Source organism: Rhagoletis zephyria, unplaced genomic scaffold (genome assembly GCF_001687245.7).
Source record: "Rhagoletis zephyria isolate East Lansing unplaced genomic scaffold, Rhagoletis_zephyria_1.1 Rzeph_scaffold_00631, whole genome shotgun sequence".
NCBI lineage: Eukaryota > Metazoa > Arthropoda > Insecta > Diptera > Tephritidae > Rhagoletis > Rhagoletis zephyria.
Window position 1 is genome coordinate 163,751 of NW_016157715.1, and position 6,709 is coordinate 170,459.

General features: G+C 34.3%; 1 protein-coding gene across 1 annotated transcript in view; it reads left to right on the forward strand.

The window, feature by feature from the left end:
- Positions 1-6,709, forward strand: part of LOC108360801 (uncharacterized) — a 30,463-nt gene that overhangs the window by 10,533 nt on the left and 13,221 nt on the right. The window lies entirely within an intron of this gene.

Consider the following 6,709-nt stretch of genomic DNA (forward strand, 5'->3'; position numbering starts at 1 on the left):
TCTCAACATAATCTTTAAATTTAGGGGCGGACATTAGCAACTTTTTTTTTCGACCCAGTCTAATGCACGTCTATCTTTCATCAAGGGTGCTCCAACTAATGCTGCACATACTGCTATATGGTATTTAGAGTGAGTTAGATGATGACCACCACTTTGGCAACTCTGGTTTAATGATATGACATTCTGATCATTAATTTCTTTACCCATTTCTTTTATGATGCTTTCAACATCATCTTTTGAGAAAATTGCACCTGCTAATGGTGTCAACATGACGACCTTTTGGTAATATGCAATTTGTTATAGCATAACAAGCCATCGTAATGGGTGCTAACAGGCTTGCTTGTTTGATAGTTAGAACTATCTTATTATTCTCGGATTTTAGTGGTACTGAAGGCGACTGAGGTACCTTGAAAGTGCAAACCATTGCTGTACCAAAATGCAATATTTTCGCATCATTTCATCAATAGTGACATCACTGAATCTGAATGATTTCCATATTTTGTCACCATCACTTTTCTTGATGCGACGTGATTCTGGCCACGTTGGGCGCCAGTTGGTTTGGTTGTCAAATCAAGACTAATCTTATTTGAATATTCATATTCTAATCTATAAACCGGTTGCACTATAATAATTTATAGATGCTGTACGAGTCGTATTAATTTTTGTTTTACTCTTAATGTTCGATCTCTCGTCTTTGAGTTTCGCGGATCATTGCTACTGTCTCGTATTCGATAGTACTCCTATCGTACCAGTCGTCTAATGTCGCTATTTTTCTTAATCCGGATGTAGTCGTATATGATCTTTCTTTAGATCAGATTACTAGATGTAAATAAAAGTGGTATCCTTGATTACCAAACATATTAAATCGTTCTATGTTATTGAATTCATATATAGTATTTTCCTCCATCTCCCTTAAGGGTAGATATCTCCAACTACAAAAAATAAAACCCTTACTACTACTAAGGACTTCATGTCTCTTATACTTGTCTAGTCAATCTCTTATCCTTACTAACTATAGTAATCCTAACTCCTTACTTTAGTCATGATTAGACAAGGTATATTCTAAAAAAAAAAAAAAACTAGTAAAACCAAATGCACTTCGGCAAAATAATTGACACTTTAATATAACTGATTTACAAATCCATCCCAGTTCTCAAAATATGTATTGAATATCATCAATTCACTTAAGTTATAAATGGATAATTATTTAAAAGTTCAGCATAAATCAGGTTTTACTTACATAGAATATTTGTTTCCAAAAAAGCCACACTCATGCATCCTCTCAGAAACGGTACAAAACCGTCCACAAATATAAATATGCACTCTGCATGGCTTTTTACAGCGTATGCTTTGGGACGAGTGCAAAAATTCACTTTGCTGCACACCTTCCTTTTGGTCTACATGAAATTGCAAACACTGTTAATACATCAATTTTTTCATGTGCTAAAAATCGTACTTACCTAAAGGGCTATATGTCCAAAACTATTGCTACGTGTTCCTAATTAATCAAATTTTTGTAGATATATTTATTGATTCCTGCAAAATTGGCCCATGTAATATCGGATGATGAAGAGTTTACATTAGCATTATTCTATCATTATTGGCTTGCTGCTTATTAACACTTTCATTTGCTGTTACCATTGCTTTATTTTTGGAGACTCGGATGAGGGAGAGTTTATATTAGCTTTCTCAACGAAAACATTAGAGGGTGAAAACGAGCAAGAGTTACGGCGATCATCCATGCATGTTTTACAAAAGAAAGGCGTTTCAGCTGCGAGAAAAAAATCCACATTAGCCTGCACGACACCAACACATTTTAAGTGAAAATAGTCTTTGTAATGAGCACACAGCGCACCTTCGATCGATTCCTTTCAACCTTTTGCCCGCACTAGCACGGCATATTTAATTTCGATTTTAGCCATCAATTTATTACAACTAAATCACAAAATTATGAGCCAATGTCACAAAATAAAACTTAGCACCATACTAATGCACATGGAAAAATTATAATTTGTAATATTAGCAGATAATATAAGAAAAAGTGCAGCGATATATAAACAGGTCCGCACAGTACGACCGTTATATATATATTGACAGCAGCAAGCTGATACATTTTCCACATTATGCTCTCGATATGGTGGAAGTTAATAGAGGCTTTATAAAATGTGATGGTCCGTTTAGCAAATCCATATATTTGACATTCTGGAACCTAGATGAAAGTAATCCTAATATGCTTGCATCCATTTGCTTTAAGAAGCCAAAAAAATCATAATTTAGATTAAAATTGCATGAACATGAAAAATCTTAATAATTCAATGCAAAATGCTGAGAAAAACGTAAATGGGTCTAATTTGAAGATCCAAGCCACAGGAAATATCCAAGCCCCTCTTGAAGAAGCTTTTCCATCTCCAGCCTCCATGGGCAGTTGTCTAACACGTGCTATGGTCTCTTTTGCTGCCATTCTACAAGCATGAATCATAATGCAGGATAAATTAAATCTTAAGATATGAGTTCAAGGGAACTTGTTATAAGACAAAGAGGTTAAGTATGAGCCTCCTAAGGTATGAATCGTTGGAGTCCAACAGAATGAGGAATCTGGTTTACTGGGAATTAAGGTTGACCAATTTTGTCCTGACACTTGTATTTTATTCTCCTTAATTTGCATAATACAATCCTCACAATTTTGATGGAAACAATAACAAGATGCCAAGGAATCCATATTTAGAGAACGCAGATAAGAAAAAGTAGCTGTAATATATGTAACTCAAACTGGCCTGAAAATGCAGATTGACATTTTGAGTTCCTTTTGCATAAGTGATGAAAGTATCCGTAGATAATGTCAAAAAAGTTCCAAAATTCAACATGAATTTAACTTTCCCTCCTCTGTGAACGGCATTGGTAGCGAATCTGTGTTCCTCGGATCCAGAGATTGAAGAGTCTTCTGGGTTCAACAATTCTAACGAAATTTCTGTTATGGAAGTTAACAAAGTCTGTATACATTGGATGAGATTGGTTCTCGAATCCGTCGCCTATCCAACAAGAGTGTGAAGATTTATGACTTTTTTAATTAACATGTTTTTTCCGAAAGATTTGACTTTATCTATAGTCTAGATTTCCATAACTCCAGTCCTGTAATTTTCATAACACCAGTCTACCGGCATCTGACTGTGAAGTTGTTTAGCTGTTGTTGACAACTTATTCATTTTTTAAGTTGTAGAAGTTCTAAAGGGTGACAAACTGTTACTCCTGTAATATAATCTTTGTTCCAAGATTGAGCGTTGTTCCTACTGCACAATGAAAGATCTACTAGAAATGATTTTTGAGCACATAGTCCAAATAAAAAAAAAAAATCCTTTCAGCTGACACAACTCTCCCCAATATCTCATCTCCATTTTTCGCGGCCATTTTTATTACGATTGCCAATATGCAGTCAGTGTACCCGAGACAGTCTCGTCTCTAAGCAGATCCAGATTAACTCTAATGCCAACTCTACCTGAAGAGAGATCCCTAAATTGCACACTAGTGTCGTTCTGATTGTTTCCTTGGTACAGTTTTCATAAAGTATTGGTTTCTCAAATCATTCTCTTGGATAAGTTGCAACTTTTGTTTCTTCTACTGATTTTACGTCGATATATTTGCTAGTTAAGACGCTATTAATATGCCATTCGCGCTTCTTATGTAGGTGATAGATGGTGTTCCTGATTCTACTACTGATGGAATGTTTAGAGGAAAGGAGCGTTATAATTACAATTGAAGAACAATTGAATTGACAATTGAAGAAATGTTGTTAGGACAAAAGAAAATTTTGAAGATACATATTCGGCTGATACTATCGATTGTTTAAACGAGTGTCAGGTAGCCTGGCTAAATAAATTCACACGCACTCTATTCTGTTGAAATTAATATTTAATATGGTGGTCAAGTAATTGAAATTATCATTTAATAAAGTTAAGTCGCCGAATCGTCGAGTTAGCTTCGTGCTCGTTGTCGTACCAAATGTTGACTGATTCAAAAATTTTGAACGCTCGGCAAATGATGAACGCATGTCAAGAGTTGCCATATGTTTACACGAGCAATGCATCAATAGGACGCGCTAACCGGTTTTATTGTTTTGGTATTTCGGCCACCCAGCCGCGACATTTAACGACAGTCTCCCACTGCCAAAAAATCCTGCTTGTGATAATATGAGTACCCATCTGTTGTATATACGACAGTAAATACGAGTATCGTGAATATGAACAAGAACGTGTTGTGAGTAATAGTGAAATTGGAAAATTTAAATCATATGTACATACATATGTAAGGCAATCAGAAAATGTTAAAATGATTGATGCAAAAAATTCTTACAAGCATATAATATGCTTATTGAAAGAAAATCAAGTTTACGCGGAAGTTTACCTCCGTCATGACTTTAAAATCTAAATGATCGATCTTATCATAAAGTCTTTTGCCTATTATCTTCACCTCATATAAGGTATAACATTTTTCTCTATTAAATTTTATTCACATGCTGATGTAGTACACTATTTCGGAATCTCATAACTCCAAAACAACCTTCGAGGTTTCTTCCTTCCATATCTTACAAAATAATTTAAATAAAAATTTTCCCTCATATTCTTAGTTGTGTATGGATACCTTCGGCCCAAATGGTATCGCCTGGATGAAGAAATCGCAGATGTGTATCTACTGCGATCATCTCAACAGATTTTTTTATAAACTTGAGTAATCGAACACTCGCTTATATAGTAGATTTAATAATTATCAATATTAAAAACAAGAAAGTTAAGACTAGCATTGAGCTAGCCTATGGCAATGAAGTTGTGATACATATATACATAATTTTCTTTTATTGTCTTCTATTTCCGCTGTAAAATAGCTTATATGTAGTTCATTTGCACCAAGTCCTAACTGCAGTTTCTGCCTATTGGAAAATGGAGATTGACTACAAGTACAAGCTAACGAAAGAAAAAAAGCCAAATGCAAGAAACAAGAAATGAGAAATAAACCTTGTCGATTACGATATTTTAAAATTTTTAGAACTTAACTCCTTAGCTGTTAACTGCAGTTAAGCTTATGGTGGAAATGGGCTATTACACAGCGACGAATGTTAGGTAGTACGGCCTTGCTTTCTCTATAATTTTGGTTTTATGCCATCAAAATATCTCTATCTAGCGCCTATTTAAAAATAAAAATAAAATAGCTCTTTAAAATTAATTATATGTGCATACGCCTAAACTCTGATAAATTTAATTCGGTTAGAAGCATAGCACAAATTTAAAAAAAAACCGAGTTCGAAGTATTTCAGCTCAATAGAAAAAAGCAATTGAACTAAAAATCCAATCCATTTAATCATCTGTCAAATTATGTAATTTTATAATTTTTTACACTCGCCACCAGCCAAAAGTTCATATTGAAACTTTACAGCGGAGGCAAAAAACTGTTTAAATTTGCATAAAAATGCTTTCAGCGCTTTCCTAAAGCTGCTAGTTAAACCTGATAAGGACGATGTAAAAACTAAAAACTAAAAATAATGTTTATAATAAATTTATTTACTTATAGTTTTTAAAATTCATAAGAAATTCGAATATGTCATTGGTTTGAGATAATAATTATTATGTTAAATTTGTAGCAGGCATCGAAATGACAAAAAATGGTGTCATTTAAAAAACACACACTTAATGTCGAGTTTTGACTAGGCATTGCAATGACAAAAAAATGTGTGTCACTAAAAAGATCATGTGGAAATGAAGTTAATGCATTTTGATTTTAACACAATGACTTAATTATTTATTTTTTATGCCCAACTTTGTCATTTAATGCACAGTGGAAATCCAGCATTATTTTTTATTTTTCTATTTTTTTTTTTTTTTTTTTTTTTTTGTAACTGTGGGTAAATAAATAACCAAAATCCAAACGCGAGAATCAAAAAAAATATTGATGGACTACTCTGCAGGTCATGTCATGGCGGGTAACCCCCGATAAGCAAACAACACTAATGTTGTAGCGCAAGTTGTCGTTAATTAGTTAGAAAAAAAAATTGTGCTGGCGAAAATACTACTACTTCAAAAATCTATCTGCTTAGGCTTATTTGCCATCAAACAAGCAACATAATATCCCAAGAAGGTGATTTGAAGTTTGGAAATTTTTCAGTTTACCGGGCAGGTATAATTCGTAGAAACATCAAATTATAAAGTCCCGCAAGTGTAGCTGAAAAGGCGAAAAACGCAAGTATTGAAGAATGATAAGTACACGGTTAGAAATCAAAATTTCGAATAACTAAAATCCTGAATACTGAGCATTCTCGTTGCATCAACCAAACAATGGTGGGGCTCTTAGCAAAATCCGCGGTAAGAATTCGAAACATTTCAGACTCAGAACATCCAGCTTCTTTCACTAAGTCCAAGAAAAAAATTTTACAAAAATTGTTGGAGCTTCGACTAGGAGTTACCTGCTAATGTTTTATTTCGATTTTAGTATCATGTGCATACATATGTATGTATTTACCTATGTGCTTGAAATTTAAGTCTTAGCCGAACTATGACAACTGCTAGTCTGTGCCCCACGTTGGGCGCCAATATTTCTTCTGTAACGGCTATCTCCTAAGAGGCTGCTTGAAAACTAAAAACTAAAGGGAATCAAGGTAGGAGTACGCATTCGAGGCGGGTCTGCATACCTGGCTGTGCTGCGGCTTAGCTCAGGGAAAATGGGC